Source organism: Erythrolamprus reginae, chromosome 2, assembly GCF_031021105.1.
Source record: "Erythrolamprus reginae isolate rEryReg1 chromosome 2, rEryReg1.hap1, whole genome shotgun sequence".
NCBI classification, from domain to species: Eukaryota; Metazoa; Chordata; class Lepidosauria; order Squamata; family Dipsadidae; genus Erythrolamprus; species Erythrolamprus reginae.
The window spans coordinates 5,096,096-5,114,782 of record NC_091951.1 but is presented as its reverse complement, the minus strand read 5'-3'; the positions used below and the strand labels follow the sequence as shown (position 1 = coordinate 5,114,782).

The following is an 18,687-nucleotide window of genomic DNA, read 5'->3' as shown; positions in this document are numbered from 1 at the left end:
GCAAGGGGGCATTTATGGTGGCCAGGGCTTGATGCTGATATTGAAAGTTGGGTTTCAAAGTGTGACCCGTGCCAAGAGTCTAGGCCCAGTCCCCCCAAAACAACTCCGGCTGAGTGGGAACAGCCTGCTGGCCCTTGGTCTAGGATCCACATTGATTTTGCTGGCCCAGTGGGGTCTCAGTACTTCCTAATAGTGGTTGATGCTTTCTCCAAATGGTTGGAAATAATAGCAATGAACAACATAACCACAAGTGCCACTATCAAGGTATTGAGCAGACTGTTTGCATCCCATGGTTGCCCTGATCTATTAGTGTCTGACAATGGACCACAACTAACAGCCAGGCAATTCGAATTATTCCTAGATGGCCTAGGGGTCAGACATGCCCTCATCTCGCCTTACTCGCCCTGGGCTAACGGGTTGGCAGAACGTTACGTAAGGGTGGCAAAGGAGGCATTGCACAGGTCAGGCCCTGGAGATGTGCAACAGAACTTGGACCAATTCTTATTAACCCAGCACATTACCCCTAACTCGCACACACATGTAAGCCCTGCAGAGTTATTGATGGGGAGAAAGTTGAGGTCACCATTAGACAGGTTAAACCCAAGGTTCTGTGTGAATAATAACCAAATGTGCATGAAACCAGAAAGAGAAATGTATTTGGGTCAAAATGTATATGTAAAATGCTTTGATGGAAATGTAAACTGGATGAAGGGAATTATTGTTAAGCAAAACGCACCCAAGACTTATATTGTTAAACTGGAGGATGGTCGTTTGTGGAAACGACACATAGACCACATTCGGAAACGAACTGAAAACCAATTGCAACAACCCGCTGACTCGGACTCTCCCCCCTCAACAGACTTTTGTACATTGCCCGAACTAAGGAACACGCAAAGAGACTTATCGGGCCAGGGGGAACCATCCAGCGACGCCGAGCCATCCTCGTCCTCCGAGGCCTTCGTTGGGCCCGCCAGGCCAAGTCCGCCGCACCGGGAGAGCAGCGGCGAGCCATCCTCCACAGTCAGTGGCGAAGGAGAAAATGGACTGCGCAGGTCAGCGCGAGAGCCTCGAAGGCCTCACCGATTGGACGACTTCGTCACGTGGCTTTCTTGATGGATGAGTCCAACTATGAGGGGAGGGGTGTTGTATCCTGGAATGGCTACCTTGTAACGCTGTAAATAGTTTGTTCCTCTTTTCCAGCGCTGTCTGAGCCCAAGCAGGAAGTCGCTCCTGATTGGCTCAGACGCGGCCGGCTCTCGCTTTGGCGGGAACCGCAAAAGTATAAAAGAAGCGGTTTCTCCCTGCAGAGCCAGTCGGTACTCGCTGAACTGTCACTTTACCTTGCTGAGCTGTCACTTGTTCTCTGAGCTGAATAAAAGTACCGATTGCTCAAAACCCTGTCTCTGGGTCTACTTCAGTGACCCCCGAGTTCCAGCCATCCATGGGACGGCGCCTCCCCCCTTGTCACCCGGGGCAGCTGCTGGAGCTCCCTCCTTCCAGGCTGAGAGGGTGGGTGGAGCCCAGAAAGCTCCTTCCAGCTCCGGATCCACTCGGCCCTTCGGGAGTCTCCGCAGCTCCAGCCGGGGCGCCGTCTGGGCACTGGGGGAACTCAAAGGGCATCCAGTCCGCCCCTCCAGGCGTCCAGAGAAAGGGAGAGTGGGGGAGGAGAGTGGGGCATGAAGGAGCCCCCTAGAATGCAGCCCCCCCCCCCCAAGACTGAGCATGTCCCCCTCCCCCGCCCTCCGCTCCTCTCTCGGCTTCGGACTATCTCCTGTATCGGGCGAAGTCAAGGGAGACTCTGCCCGGAGACCGATGACGCTGCAAAAGGGAGACTTCCCATTGGTCCTCCTGCTCCTCCTGGACACGCCCATTGTCGAAGTTCGAGGAAAACTCCTCCCCCCGATTCTGCCTCTGGGGCTGGGAGCCTCCGTGTCTCTTGCCTCTCTCGGTCGGGCGCTGGTGGAGCCGCCTCATCCATGGCTTTGGTGGGGGTCGCCCTGATGCTGCTGGTGGGGGCGCTGGCTCGGATCCCCGGAAGCGGAGGGGGGAAGGAGATTCCCGGTAAGGAGGGGGAGGAGGGGGTGGGAAGGACCCCCAGCAGTGGGGGGGAAGGTTATGGGTCTCCAGAGCCTCGATCTCCGCCTGGTCTCCTCCCCCTTCCTCCCCACATGTCCCCACAGGAGGAAGGAGAGGGACCCCCGTTCCCCGAGTGTAGCCGAGGGGGGGAGTCGCAGCCGGGCCCCTCCCTCGCCCCCCCCAGCGTCTGGGTCGGAGGGGGCTGCAGGGAAAGAGGAAGGGAAGCGAAAGCGGGAAACTGAAGCATTTTCAGCCCTGGATCCACAGGAGGGAAAAGATGCATTTGCGCAAAAGGATTTTGGCTTTTTTAGAAACTTCCGTTTTTCTTCTGACTCTTAAAATTGAGGCTTTGTAGGTCAGGCAAGAGGGGAGCGTCGGTCCCTTCTGGGGAGACCCTGAATTTGGGGAGGAGCCCAGGAACCCTCCCCACCCCCATAATCCCCCCCCCCGCTCTATGGGGACTTGGAAGGGAGGGGAAGGATCTGGGGGGCTCTGAGTGGCTCCTCCCAAAGTGTCCCCCCTTTGTGAGGGGGGCTGGAGACCCTCCCTTTGAGAGGCTCTTATGAGGGGCTGCAGGGGATCTTTTGGGGGAGGGGAAAGAGGTGGGATCCCCGAGAATCCGTCAAAGGTGAACTAAGGTTTTGGGGGGGAGAAAAGTTGGTGCGACCCATGAAAGTTGGGGGTTGAAGGGCTGGAAGACTCCAGAAGAGTCAGTCTAAATGTCCTCCTTGTGCCCCCGCTCCCCCCCAATGGAAGAGAGAGAGAGGAAGGGGTGGAGATGAGCTTCCCCCCAGCCTAGAAATTTCCCTCAGCCCCTCCCCCATCCTTCAGGTCGCTTTCGATCCAGACTTTTCCCTCCTCCCCTCCCCCTCTTTCTCTCCTCCCCTCCCCCTTTCTTCCCTCCCCCCTGTGCAGACCCACACACACCAGAAGTCTCCCTCCCTCTCTAGGGCTGAGAGGGTTCCCTTTCCCTCCTCCAGGGGGCGTCCTCCACCAGTCTCTCCTCCCCTCCCCTTCTTCTGTGGGACTGTCCTCCTCCTCCTCCACCAGCGGCTGGGAACGATGGGCCCTGGGGTCCCTACTGACGGCCTCCCTCCCCCCCCCCCCGTTCTCAGCCCATTTCCTGGCCCAGGCGAAGGCCGAGTGCCGCTTCCTCAACGGGACGCAGCGGGTGAGGTTCCTGTACAGATACATCTACGACCGGCAGGAGTTCGTCTGCTTCGACAGCGACCGCGGGGAGTTCGAGGCCGTCACGGAGTTCGGGAAGGTGACTGCGAAAAAGTGGAACAGAGACAAGCAATTCCTGCAGGCCGCCAAGGTCGCTGTGGATTTCTTCTGCCGGCACAACTACGAGCATCTCCAGAGGAATTCTGTGGTTGACCGGAGAGGTGAGTCGGGGGGGGGGAGATTTTGGGGGGAGGGGATCCCGCCCCCCCCCTTCCCTTTCCTTTCCAAGGGGGATCCAGGTCTCTGATAAGAATCTCCAAAGAGAATCCACGGAAGCCACTTGTGGTCTCCTTTCTCTGCCTTTTTCTTCTTCATTCCGAGTCATTTCCACTCCATCTTTTAAATCAATAAATAAGCAACTAAGTGAAATAAATAAATGTATAAAATTAAATAAGCAAATTAAACCTAGAAATAAATAAATAAACAAAAACTGATTAAATGGAAACTGAAACAAAAAATAATAAAATAACTTAAATTAATTTCATTTAAAATTATAAATGAAATAAAAAATAATAAAATAAAGTAAAATAAGTAATAAAATTATTTTTTGGGGGGTCATTGTGTAATGTTTTTTTGGCAAGTTGAAGGGGTGTATTTAATTTTTGTAGTTGAGCATATTTTTCTTTACTTTTATTTGCAGAGTAAGAAATATAAATGCCATGTAGATAAGCTTTGGTAGTGTCCCATGCTATTTCATTGGGTATCTCACCGTTAAAATTAATTTTAATAAATGAGGGGAGATCGTTTTGTATTTTATGTTGGAATTCTTTTTGATTAATAATCGTTTGATACATGGACCATCTATGGAAAGTATTATAATTGGTATCTTTGAATGTTAACAATAAGTGATTATGATCTGCCCAAGTTGCATTTAATATTTGTATGTCTGTAATTTCATTTATGATTTCAACATTAGACCAAGCCATGTCAATGCGTGAACAGGTTTTGTGTGGGGGGGGGGGAGAAAAGAAGGTATATTGTATGGTTTCTGGGTGATAGTATCTCCATATATCTTTTAAAGCAAATTCATATATTGTTTGCTTAAAGGTTGAGGGTAAAGTATTGTGGGAGTGATGTTTGGTGTTGCCTTTATGGTCTTTATTTTTTATTTTTTATTTATTTATTAATCAGATTTGTATGCCGTCTGCTTTTGCATTGAAATCTCCAATTATTAAGAAGTTGGTCACATTCAATTCTAATATTTATGTAAATTGTTGAAGTATGTAGATTGTTTAGTAGATGGAGCATATATTGTTATTATAGTTATTATTTTTTTATTTTCTAATTTTACTTGAACTATCAATAACTAGCCATTGTCATCAGCATATAATAATTTAGGAGAATAAATTTTTTTAACATATAGAGCTATACCTCTTTTTTTTCAGCAGCAGAGGCACAAAAAAGTTCAAATTTGGGAAAAGTTAATAAGGTAGTCTCATCTTTTTTGATATGGGTTTCTTGTAGAGATATTATATCATAATTATATTCAGACAATTTGTGGAATATTTTCAATCTCTTTTTATGTGAGTTCAAACCATTTATATTAGTGGAGAATAGTGTAATTTTATTTTGTTTATTGTTGGGGTATGGTTTCCTTGGATTTCTCTCTTCTTGCTTCAGTCCTTGCCCGGGTAATCGGTCCTTGTCTAGAAAGTTTGCCATCTAAGTTTTTGGCTTCTCTGTCCTTGTCTGGAAGGTTATCATCGGAACTCATTTCTTCAGTCGAAAGTATCTCTCTGCTATCGGTTTCTTTCGGTATGGTCTGATCAGTTTCCAGAATATGGGCATAAAATTCTTTAGCGTCTTCGGGAGAGGTGATTTTGTATTTTTTATCCATAAGGGAGATCATCATTCCTTCGGGTATGAGCCATCTAAATTGTATACTATTTTTGTTTAATTTAGTTGCTAGTGTTTGATACGGCTTACGTTTTTCTCTCACCCGTCTTGGGATTTGGCGCAAAACCACGATGTTTCTACCTTGGTGCCTCGCTGGGTTCTCTTTAGACATGTTATAAACTTCATCCCTAGTTGTTCTTTTAAGGAACCAAACGTGTACTTCTCTAGGGAGCCTTTTTCTTCTAGCGTACGAAGTAGAAATTTGGTACACTTCATCAATTTGGTTAACCATTTCTTCAGTTGTTTTGCCGGTGATACTTGCTAATATTTCTGCCATTGTGGTGGGGAGATCATGTTCTTATTCAGTTATATTCTGAAAACGGAGAAAAAACAGCTGATTTTTCTAATTCAAGATTTATAAGGGATTCTTCTAAGGATTTGTTGATGTATTCCGCTCTGGCTTCAGAAAATTTGAGTCTAGTATCCATTCTACCAGTGATCTCCTCCACATTTGTTATTCTTTGGGAATTTTGCGAAATGGTTCCTTGAACGCCTTCCATCCTTCCGTTTTCTTGTTCAAAGACATATTTTCTCATCCACAATTTGCCTTTCTCATTTTTTAAAGAAAGGCCATGCCACTGCCTTCTTTTTTTAGCAATTTCACAAACGCCTTTAAGGTCCCCCGATACAAATGGGATCAGCCTGGAAAATACAACAACCCACACCTGAAATGTTGTTATTTGTCTGCAACCCGACCAGATCCCAGGTTGGAACGATGGGATTGTTTACAAAACAAATGAACAAATGTTGGGGTAATACACCAAAATTAAAAGTGTGGTTTCATTTTCAACAAGATCCCAGGAATCCTCCAACTCGTGCTGCGTCTGTCCTTTCCGTCTTCTGCGTTATTTATTTCCACGTCCACCACATCTGGCAGAAGGTCCCTTCCACCTCTGGGCATTTCCAGCATTTATCCCTGTCAGACTTGCCTCTTTCGGGAATTCTTTTATGGAGACTGCAACTGATCCCAGTCACAAAAAAATTAAACTTTTTAAAATTTATTTAATTTATTTATTTTAATTACATTTGTATGCCCTCTTTCAGGATCCCTTTTGATTTCTTGCTGCAATTTACTTTGGAAGATGACTTAAAACACAAAATACTTTTTTTCAGGAGTGAAAAGGGATTTTGGCCTGAACTAACCAACTTGGTCTTCTGTTCTGGGCCCTCCTTTGTCTCTCATGTGCCTCCTTCTCCTCCCTCCCTCCAGCCAAGCCCACCGTCACAATCTCCCCCACCAAGATGGACCCAACTTCCCCCAACACCATCCTCCTCTGCACAATGACGGGCTTTTACCCCGTGGAGATCGAGGTCCAGTGGCTGAAGAACGGCCAGCTGGAGAAGGAGGGCGTGGCCTTTGGGGAAGAGCTCCAGAATGGAGACTGGACCTACCAGCTCCAAGTGATGCTGGAGACCCAGCCCCAGCGGGGGGACATCTACACTTGCAAGGTGGAGCACGCCAGCCTGGAGGCCCCCATCACCGTCCAGTGGGGTAAGTCACTCCACTCCCACCCCTCCTGGAACCTGTCCTGCCCTGAGAAGGGGGAGAGACCCTCTCTGTGGTGGGGGGAGCCAGAATGGACCCTCCTGGGGGAAGGTGGGCCTGATCCTCCTGCTCAGGTGAGGCTCCTTCTCCTTCCCCAGAGCCCCGTTCCTCCCGCTCTGCCAGGGCCAAAATCTGGACGGGGATTATGGGGGCTGTGATAGGAGTGGCTTTCCTGGCTGTGGGGCTCTTCTCCTACCTGAAGGCCAAGAAAGGTGAGTCCAGGGGGGCTGGAGAGGTTGTGGGGAGGGGACCATCTAGGGGAGGCCTCTCATCAAGTTTAACAGGTGGCCAAGAGGGTCCCCTTGAGAAATAGTTCTTGGAGAGGCTATTAAGGGGAGATTCTGCAACCTATTATGGGCTATCGATGAGGAGGGGGCCCGTCTGAGTCCTCCAATCCGTGAAGGGTCCTAATTGGCTCTTTTTCCTTTTGCAGCAATTCCCATCCAACCACCTGCAGGTGAGTTTCTCCTCTTACTCCCTCCCCCTCCTATAATTTGTAGGTATTTTTTATTTCTCAATTGTTCCTTTCTTTAAAGAAAACATGCCTGAACAATCTCTTTGCTGTGGATACAGCAAAATTTTTGGAGTTTGGACAGCTTTTCCTTACAGAGACCTGAAAAAGTATTGCAATCAAAAACAAAAACACAGACAAATGCTTAAAATCTTACCCATAATTTTTCCATATTTTGGGAAAATACAAAAGGGAAGGGAAGGGGGGGCATTCCTTCCCTTTCCTCCCTCAGGGAAGGAGCACCCCAGCATTTTGGAAGCAAGCCACCCATTCTTTTAGGCTCACTGTGGTTAGGGGGAGGTTCCTGGGGGTTTTCAGGCATGGGGACAAATTCCACCCCTGTGGCTGTTTTAAAAGGGGCGAGTTCCACACTACTATGCACTCTGGGATTGGAGACCACTTCAGCCAATGGCAGGAGATCTGCCCAGCTGAATTGCTGATAATTAACATAGCATCTTCTCAGGTATTGTTCTATCATTGAATTTGCTGGTTCTACAGCTCCATCCGTCCTCGGATGGAAGGTGGAGCTAAGCCCTTGAGATGCCCCTTCTTAACTGAATGGACCCCCTCTAAAACGTCACTGTGAACTGCACCCCCCACCTCCCCCCTGGGTCCCAGATGATCCTTCTTGGCACCCCATGCAGACCCTTGGCAGGCTGTTCCTCCTGACCCCCCCTTCTCCTTGTGACAATTCACACTATTTCTGGACATGTGACCCCCCAGGCTCCCCCCTTTGCTGCCGCCCCCATCTTAGTCCCATATTCCTTGTTCATATGAAGAATCCCAGCCTTTTGCTCCCTGAAATGGGCGGATTCTCTCTCTGTCTTTCTCTGTCTGTGGGGGCTGAAAGGGAAGAAAAATATGTTATTTACAGTAAAAGTTTCTCTTTATATTCTGATTTCCTTCCCCTTCTCTTTTTCTGCAGCACTCGTGAATTAATCCTGCTGTCAACCTTCGCTATAATTCTGCATCATTTCTACGCTTGATTGCCAATAGTTACGGGGAGGGGTCTTGGGTAATGGGGGGGAGTATGCAGGAGGCCCTGTGAAGAGGAATAATTTCATCTTCCTTGAAACCAGCTGACCTGAAGGAGACCGTTAGAAGTTACATTCCATAAATGTGAGGTGGGTTGAAGATGCCTCCACCTGATGGCCATGGACACTAGGGATTGGCCAATCTCCAGAGGGGGGGGTCAAAAGGGGGTTTGATCTACACAGGTATCGCACCTTTTTCTCCAGTCTTTGCTTTAACCTTGACTGCTTTCAGTTCTGGTTTATGATAAATTCACTTTTGAACCTTGAAAAGGGCTCTGAGTTTTATTTTTCTTAAATACTGACTGTAGCAGCTGACACCTGCTCTCCGATGCAAAAGGATTTATTTTTATTTCTTTGGTCGCTGATGATTCTTTGTCCTGTTTGCAAACTCTGAAAAATGGAGGCAGAAGGTGGCAAGTTGGGGGGAGGAGGAGAATGGCAGTGTGGACCTTCTCTTGCTGAGAACAGACCCCTCCCCACTTTCTTTCCTGTGAGGGAGGGGTGGAGACCATGTAGACTGTCCCCAGGGATGCTGGGCTGACCTGTCAGTCAAGCCCCCTCATGTCTCCTGGCTTTGAACCCACAGCAGCTTCATCTACATAATTCTCCCTACGAATCCCTTCCCTTCCCTTCGCTTTGCTGTGAAAGAATAAACTTCAGATGTAGGAAAACCCTGGAATCCTTCGTTTCTTCCTCCTCTTCCTCCTCTTCCCTGCCCCCACAGGAGGCCCCTCCCTCCGCTGCCTCTGGATCAACCATCCCGGCTACTTCGGGTCCAAAGCCAGAACTGATGTGGGAGGAGGGGGGGCAGATCCAGGGAGGGGGAGGGGCTGGACCCCCTTGCTCTGCTCCCTCTCAAGGCCCCCTTTGAGGAGCAGAATGCCAGCAGGGACGGTCCTCCCTCGGCAATTTTGGGGAGCCATTGGGAGCACCCGAGACTCCCCCTACGTTCAGCCAGCCATTTGAGCCATTTCTCTTCCTCACAACTGGAGGGCCCTGCCCCATTTGTCAGCCAATGCCTCCCTCCCTTTTTGGGACTCTTTCAAATGGCATAGAGAGACACAGGAAGAAGGGGCTGCCCCACTTGGAGACTCAGCCATGGGGTGGAGGAGGGGAGTCCCTGAGCTGCCCTGATGAAGAATCCAGGCTTGTTGCCTGCTGGATCCTGGCCAGTTCCTCAGTTTCGCTTCGGAGGAGCCCAACGCTTCAGGCTGGGGAAGCGAAGCCCAAGAACCTCTTCAGCTGTTGTGGGTTGCAGAAAGAAGAGCTGCTCTGTGTGTGTGTGTGTTTTTGGGTATGAAAAGAGCCCAGAAGTTCTGCTTTGATCAGGAGAGTGATAGGCATCTCACGAGCCTCTCCAAAGATCCAGGGTCAAGTTTGTGTGACTGAGTGTGTGTAAGCGCACAATTGTGGGGCAGGTTCAGACTCTGCCTCCTTCACCTGCAGGTGGGGACCTCATTCTGTCCTGCTGAGGCCAGTGCTGGGCCAGGGGGGAGTTTGACCACTGCAGTCCCCTCCCCCATCCCAGGTAAGGACTGAGGCCATCTCAGGATACAGGCCCTGTGGGATGTCTGCCTGCTACAGCTGGGAGACGGTTGGGGCTCTGAGCCCAGCCTGATCTGGCGTTTCATCCTCAGCCCTCAACATCTGGCAGCTGCCCAGACCCCCACCCTCACCTGGGTGAGAGAGATCGGCCTGGCCAGCCTGAGGATGGGAGACCACCAGGAGGCCTCTGGGCTACTGCATAGGCTGAAACTCCTCCAAGACAAGGAGGGGGAAGCTTCAGGCCCTCCTCGAACTTGCCTCCCTCAAGAGATCTGTTGGGTATTTTGATTACTATTAATATTATTAGTATTAGCAGAGTTCAGCTGGTTTAATTTGCAGCAGAGTTAGCATGGCAAGAAATTCAAAACATGGTTCAGAATCCCATTTGTTAGCAATGAATGACCACTCCTTCATAAAGATGAAAAATACAATCTTTACTTACAATTCTGCTGTTTCATGCGATTACAGATTGCAGGCAGATAGGTTTATAGTCCAGTCCATATTTATAACTTCTGGATGGTCCCATGTGTGAGGATGGCTTTGGATTTCATCTCACACATGTGTCCTCAGCCGAGGACAATGGAGGAGGTAGGAGGAGGTGAAAAAGGAAGGGTCGGGGGGGGCATCTACTGTGCAGAGGTTTATATAGTCTGCAGAGTACCTGCCCCTTTTAGTCATCAAAAGTTGCAACCTGACCATAGAGATATATTTACAAGACAGTGCAAGCATGTAGTAGAGTGGTTGAACCCAACAAGATCTACTTCCCATTCCTCTTTCAGCCTTGCCTGATCTCCCTGAAACTCCCCCCACCCCTCTTACTTAGTTCCTGCCGTTTGGAAGACAATTCTCCTTGTCTACAGAGAGGGGGGAAGGTTAGAGTGGAGTGGAAACCATAAATTCAATTTTTTCAATTCAATTTATTAGATTTGTATGCCGCTCCTCTGTGAGGACTCGGGGCGGCTCACAACAATAATAAAAACAATGGAACAATGGAATAATGGAACAAATCTAATACTGTAATAAAATTATATTTAAAAGAACCCAACAATTTAAAAACCATACAACACATACATACCAAACATAAAATATAAGAAAGCCTGGGGGAGATGTCTTAATTCCCCCATGCCTGACGATATAGGTGGGTCTTGAGTAACTTCCAAAAGACAAGGAGGGTGGGGGCCGTTCTAATCTCCAGGAGGAGTTGATTCCAGAGGGCCGGGGCCGCCATGGAGAAGGCTGTTCCCCTGGGGCCCGCCAAACAACATTGTTTGGTCGACGGGACTGGGAGAAGGCCAACTCTGTGGGACCTTATCGGCCGCTGGGATTCGTACGGTAGAAAACAGTTCCAGAGGTATTCTGGTCCAATGCCATGAAGGGCTTTAAAGGTCATTACCAACACTTGAATTGTGATCGGAAACCGATCGGCAGCCAGTGCAGGCCACGGAGTGTTGTAGAAACGTGGGCGAATCTAGGAAGCCCCACGATAGCTCTTGCGGCCGCATTCTGCACGATCTGAAGTTTCCGAACACTTTTCAAAAGTAGCCCCATGTAGAGAGCGTTGCAGTAGTCAAACCTCGAGGTGATAAGGGCATGAGCGACTATGAGCAATGAATCCCTGTCCAAATAGGGCCGCAACTGGTGCACCAGGCGAACCTGGGCAAACGCCCTCCTCGCCACAGCCGAAAGATGGTGTTCCAATGTTAGCTGTGGATCGAGGAGGACGCCCAAGTTGCGAACCCTCTCTGAGGGGGTCAATAATTCCCCCCCCCTGTTGTGGTTCAGCCTGAGCCAGATCAAAGACCAGCTGCGTCTCTGCTGGCTCCATGCCCGGGGGAGGCTGAGAGCGGAGAGGAGAGTTCTTTGCAGTCAGACAGTGCAGACAGCAGTCACGAAAGTGAAGGTGATGCAAGGCCTGGGAGCCCTGGGGAAGGGCTATCTCAAGCAAGTAGCTGTGATTCCCTGGAGTCCCTGGATGATGCCGCACAAGCTATCATTAGTATGCGGCAGAGACGCATAGCTCAAAGGAGAAATCAACTGCGTAGATATTATCAGCGTTGAATGAGGACCACCAGGGGGTTGGGTGTGGTCCTCATTAGCAGGGAAGGGTTTATAAGGCATGAGAACCATTTCGGCAGCATGGAGTGTTATCAAAGGGGAGTTGGTGTTATCTGCATTTTCTCTCAGTGTTTTTGTTCCTGGCTCATGGCCCAGCAGCCTTGAAGATTGGTGGGAGGTGTGTGTCTGTTGGCTCAACAGTCTCGTCTGGCATTAAGGATCCTGTGTTTCTGTATGAACAATTGCCTTTGTGTATCTATTTGGAGTTCCAGTGTTTTCCTGATCTGTAAGGACATTTTCTGTTGGCTTCTTTTCTCTTTACCATTATAAAACTGTTTTTGGATTCAACCGGTGTGTCTGGCTTATCTTTTTAGGTTGGTCATAGCTTCCGGAGTGACTCAGACAGAACACCCCCCAGGGTAATGGACGGACAGATGGAATTGTCCTTGGGAGGCAAAACCCACAGCCACTCCGTTTTGTCAGGGTTGAGTTTGAGCTTGTTGACACCCATCCAGACCCCAACAGCCTCCAGGCACTGGCACATCACTTCCACTGCTTCGTTGACTGGACATGGGGTGGAGATGTTCAACTGGGTATCATCCGCATATTGAGGATACCTCACCCCATGCCCTTGGATGATCTCACCCAGCGGTTTCATGTAGATATTAAATAGCAGGGGGAAAGGACCGACCCCTGAGGTACCCCACAAGGGAGAGACCTATAGGTCGACCTCTGACCCCCCACTAACACTGACTGCGACCGACCGGAGAGGTAGGAGGAGAACCACTGAAGAACAGTGCCTCCCACTCCCAACCCCTCCAGCCGGCGCAGAAGGATACCATGGTCGATGGTATCGAAAGCCCCTGAGAAGTCAAGAAGCACCAGGACAGAGGACAAGCCCTTGTCCCGGGCCCGCCAGAGATCATCCATCAACGTGACCAAAGCAGTTTCCGTGCTGTAATCGGGCCTGAATCCAGACTGTTGAGGACCTAGATAATCGGCTTCTTCCAAGGACCACTGGAGTTGAAGCACCACCACCTTCTCAACAACCTTCCCCATAAAGGGAAGGTTGGAGACTGGACGGTAGTTATTTAGCACGGCTGGGTCCAGGGAAGGCTTCTTGAGGAGGAGGCGCACAAGTGCCTCCTTATAAGGAACCGGAAAGGACCCCCTCCCCAAGGAGGCGTTGACAATCTCCTGGACCCTGCTACGTATCACCTCTCGACTGGCCGAAACCAACCAAGAGGGACACGGATCCAGTAAACAGGTGGCGGAGCTTACAGCTCCAATGGCCTTGTCCACTTCATCAGGTGTCACCAAGTCAAACTCCTCCCAGAGAGATGGACAAAGACGTTTAGCCCCAGTCACCTCGACTGACTCATTGTCAGTCGACTCTGTTTTACAATTGGAGTCGAGGTCTGCTCGGATCTGAGTGATTTTATCAGCCAAAAACGTGTTAAAGTCCTCGGCACTACTCTGTAAGGGCTCCCCAACTCCCCTCTGGTTAAGAAGGGAGCGGGTTACCCTAAACAGAGTGGCCGGGCGGGATTCCGCTGATGCAATCAAGGCAGCATGATACGCGCATCTTGCCACCTTGAGCGCCACTTTGTAAGTCTTAATATGAGCTCTTACAAGTGTTCGATCAGATTGGGACTTACTCTTCCTCCATCGCTTCTCTAGATGTCTCTACTCCCGGAGCTCCTCATTGAACCATGGGGCTCTAGGGGGTCTAGCGCCGTGGAGAGGTCAAGGGCCTCCGCTGCCGTCTTGTTCCAGGCCTCAGCCAGAGACTCTGCCGAACTGTGGACGAGTGTATCTGGAAGAACCCCAAGTGCCTTCTCAAAACCTTCTGGATCCATCAGGCACCCAGGGCCGAACAACTTAATTGGTTCCGCCTCCCTGCGGGGGAGGATTGGAGCCAGGAAGTCAAGCCGCAGCAGAAAATGGTCTGACCATAACAAAGGCAACACTTCTAAGCCCCTTAGTCTCAGACCATTATTCAGTTGCTCAGAGAGGAATACCATGTCGGGTGCGTTCCCCCCCTCGTGAGTCGGACCCTGTACTACTTGGATCAGGTCCATGGCTGCCATGGTGGCCATGAACTCCTGTGCCAGTCCAGAGGATTCGCCGAGCGACGGCAGGTTGAGGTCCCCCAAGACAATAAGTCTGGGGAACTCCACCACCAGCCAGGCTACCTCCTCGAGTAGCACAGGCAGGGCTTGTGCCACGCAGCTGTGAGGCAGGTATGTGAGAAACAAGCCCACCTGAAACCCTAAGTCCAACTTCACCAGGAGGGACACGCAACCCGCAATCTCCGGAGCAACGAGTCTATGCAGGCGAAGGCTCTCCCTGGCTATAATAGCCACTCCTCCCCCACTTCCCTGGTGTCGAGGTTGATGCCATATCTGAAACCCGGTTGGGCAGATTTCAGAGAGAGGAACTCCTCCCTCTGGGCCCAACCAGTTTCAGTTACACATGCCACATTAATCTCTTCAGTTGCATCTTCCAGTCATGGGTTTCCATTTTATCCTGATAGTGTTGGAAGCAAAATAAGGTCCAATTCCAAGAAGGGAATAAAATGGAGGCTGCTTAAGAACAGAGCTGGAAGGGAAGTTGGGTCAGGGCAGCACTTGTGGAAGCTAACCCAACCCAGCCAGCCAGTCACAGACCAATATATAAGAAGCTGAAGTCTTCGAATGAAAACATTGCAGCAGGAGTTCTTAAGAAAATATAGTCTTCGGAGAGGGGCGGCATACAAATGTAATAAATTATAATAATAATAATAATAATAATAATTATTATTATTATTATTATTATTATTATATTTACTACTTCTTAGCAAAAATTACTTTTCTATTTACAATATTATTTATACTCTATCTTACTGTGCATAAGCCACACTACAACTAGTCAACCCCTACTACCACAGCAACCACACCTATGCAAATGTGTCATACATTTTTATATATTTACCAGCCAATCAGGTTGCAGCATATTGATTCAGCATTCTCTACGTATAATAGCCATTACAATGACTACAGTCCTTCCTCCTGCATTGGGATATTATATCAAGTTAGGCCTCATCCTGACACCTTGGAGGTCTTCTAGTCCAGGCAGGAGAAACTCTATCATCTCTGACAATTTGCTGTCCAGTCTCTTAAAACCCTCCAGTGATGAAGCACCCAACCTCTGGGGTCAGCAGCTCCACTGGTTAATTCTCTTCACTGTGAGGAAGCTTTTCCTTAATTCCAGGTTGCTTCTCTCTTTGGTTACTTTCCATCTGTTGCTTCTCTTCTTCTGGGGCTTTGGAGGATAATCCCCCCCCCATGGGGCAGCCCCCCAAATTCTATTCTGGGGCAGCTGAGAAATGAGCTGGATGAACAAAGGAATTTTGGGCCATTTCTGTGATGTCCAGTTATCCAGAGGAGTCTTTTGTCCAGCCTTTCTCACGGGTCCTTGCCCCTTGCAAGCACCACGGCCATTTGGGCCGCCGATGGCAGCAATAATCCATTTCTTCTTCCCGTTAAGCCAAGCCAGGCGTCGCTTTGCCTGCGGCTGTTACCCGACAGCCTCCTTCTGGGGCGGGGGGAACCCCAGAGATGGGGTGTTATGGCTTTTTACTCCTCGGTTTCTTTTGGGGTGTGGAGAAGTGAAGGCTTTCGTGGGATCTGCCTTCTGTTCCTCCGGGAGTTTGAGTTGGAAAGTAACAAGAAGGAGCCTTTGGGTTTGGGGCGGCTGAGTCTTCCACAGCTGAAATGGGCAGGTTTCTCGGGGAAAGCTCCACATCTGCTCTTTTATACCGGGTTAATTGATTGCAACATGTCACTTTATATCTTTCTCCACATATTCTTCTATTGCTTGAGTTTGTGGCAAGATAACAGATTAACAGAGTTGGGAGAGACCTTGGAGGTCATCTAGTCCAATCCCTAATGAAGTTATCCACATCAAGGAGTGGGAAGAGGAGGAGAAGGGGCCAGAGTTTAATTTGGGGTCTCCATTTGGGGCTGCTTTGAAGGGAAAAGGAGAATCCCTTGACCCACAGAAAGATAGGAGCAAGAAATTGGAAGGGGCCGGTTCCTCCAGACGTTCCAAGCAAGGGAGACGTATATTTTAAGGAGGGTGATCAGCTTTTTCTGTCCTGAAGTGAAGCAGCGCTCTCCCTGGTCTGGCTGGGTTTTCTGTGACTCCCCGCACATTTAGTGGGTGGGTGTGTATGTGACCCACAAGTCCTCACTGGCTGCGGGATTACCCCTCCCCCACCCTTATCATCCAGGGCAGCATCTCCTCCTACAGCAGAATCTTCCCATTCAATGAGCACACGTGTGTGTGTGTGTGTGAGAGAGAGAGAGAGGGGGGGGGGCAGATGTCTCCAGTCCCAGAAGAGGAATAGGGTTGTTGAAGGGAGGAAGGGTTTTTCTCCTCTTTTTGAGATGGGAGTCGCCAGAAAGTGCGGCAGGACCAATGGGAAGTCTCCTTGCTCTAGCGTCATCAGTCTCCAGGCAGAGCCCTTTGTGATGTCATCTGAAGCAGGAGGGAGAGTTGGAGGAGAGAAGGAAACTGAAAGTGGGGGGGTGGCCGCTACTCAAGGGGAGTTCAGGGCAGATCCAGAAGGTTCCCTCCATTTAATAATAATAATAATAATAATAATAATAATAATAATAATAATAATAATAATAATAATAATAGGATCTGACTGAACTCTGAAGCATAACACACCAGACATCCTGATTGTGGAGAAAAAGAAAGTATGGATCATCGACATCGCAATCCCAGGGAACAGCAGAATTGAGAAGCAGCTAGAGAAATGAGTGAAATACAAATCGAGCTGCAACGACTCTGGCATAAGCCAGTGAAAGTGGTCCCAGTGGTACTTGGCATGCTGGGCGCAGGGCCAAAGGATCTCAGCGAACATTTGAAAACCATTGGAATTGACAAAATCTCCACCTGTCAATTGCAAAAGGCCGCTTTACTGAGATCGGCACACATAATTTGCCGCTTCATCACACAGTCCTAGGTGCTTGCGAAGTGCTTGACTGGTGATGAAATACATAATCCAGCACAGTGATCTCGTTTGCTGGGTTGTATTGACAATAATAATAATAATAATAATAATAATAATAATAATAATAACAACAACAACAACAACAACAACAACAAGAGTTGGAAGAGAGTTTGGAGGTCTTCTAGTCCAACCCCCTGCCTAGGCAGGAAACCCTACACTACTTCAGACAGATGGTTATCCAACATCTGCTTAAAATAATAATAATAATAATAATAATAATAATAATAATAATAATAATAATAATTATCGGGGCAGCTCACAACAACAATAATTAAAATATAACAATGTAACGAATCTAATGTTTAAAAAACATCTAAAAAGCCCGTCATTAAAACCATACAACACAAGCATACCATACATAAAACCATATAAACTGGGGGAGGTATCTCAATTCCCACATGCCTGGAGATTCAGGTGGGTCTTAAGTGGCTCGTATCCGGGATGATCTCGACTCCAATTGCATAGCAGTATCGGCTGATAATGAGTCAGTCGAGGTGACTGGGGCTAAACGTCTTTGTCCATCAGTCTGGGAGGAGTTTGACTTGGTGACACCTGATGAAGTGGACAAAGCCATTGGAGCTGTGAGTTCCACCACCTGTCTACTGGATCCGTGTCCTTCTTGGTTTCGGCCAGCCGAGGGGTGACATGGAGCTGGGCCCAGGAGATTGTCAATGCCTCCTTGGAGAGGGGGTCCTTTCCGGCCCTTTATAAGGAGGCACTTGTGCGTGCACTCCTCAAGAAGCCTTCCCTGGACCCAGCCGTGTTGAATAACTACCGTCCAGTCTCCAACCTTCCCTTTATGGGGAAGGTTGTTGAGAAGGTGGTGGTGCTCCAACTGCTGGGTGAGATCATCCAAGGGCATGGGGTGAGGTATCATCAATATGCTGATGATACCCAGCTATACATCTCCACCCCATGTCCAGTCAACGAAGAAGTGGAAGTGATGTGACGGTGCCCGGAGGCTGTTGGGGCCTGGATGGGTGTCAATAAACTCAAACTCAACCCAAACAAGACGGAGTGGCTGTGGGTCTTGCCTCCCAAGAAGGACAATACCCTGGGGGGAGAACTATTGACCCCCTCAGAGTGGGTCCGCAACTTGGGTGTCCTCCTCGATCCACAGCTGACATTGGAACATCACCTTTCGGCTGTGGTGAGGAGGGCGTTTGCCGAGGTTTGCCTGGTGCACCAGTTGCGGCCCTATTTGGACAGGGAGTCATTGCTCAGTCACTCATGCCCTAATCACCTCGAGGTTCGATTACTGCAACGCTCTCTACATGGGGCTACCATTGAAAAGTGTTCAGAAACTTCAGATCATGCAGAATGTGGCCGCGAGAGCCATCGTGGGGCTTCCTAGATTCGCCCACGTTTCTGTAACACTCCCTGGCCTGCATTGGGTGCCGATCGGTTTCCGGTCACAATTCAAAGTGTTGGTAATGACCTTTAAAGCCCTACATGGCATTGGGCCAGAATACATCCGGAACCGCCTTCTACCGCACGAATCCAAGCGCTGATAAGGACCCACAGAGTTGGCCTTCTCCGGGTCCCGTTGACCAAACAATGTCGTTTGGCGGGGCCCAGGGGAAGACCCTTCTCCGTGGCGGCCTCAGCCCTCTGGAATCAACTCCCCCCAGAGATTAGAACCGCCCCACCCTCATCTTCGCAAATTACTCAAGACCCACCTTTGTCGCCAGGCATGGGGGAGTTAGGATATTCCTTCCCCTAGGCCATTACAAGC

The 18,687-nt window shown here is 49.2% G+C and overlaps 1 pseudogene; it reads left to right on the top strand.

Annotated features, from left to right (window-relative positions):
- Window positions 1–1,812: 1,812 nt before the first annotated feature.
- LOC139158635 (H-2 class II histocompatibility antigen, E-S beta chain-like) lies at window positions 1,813–8,242 on the top strand (annotated as a pseudogene).
- Window positions 8,243–18,687: the final 10,445 nt, after the last annotated feature.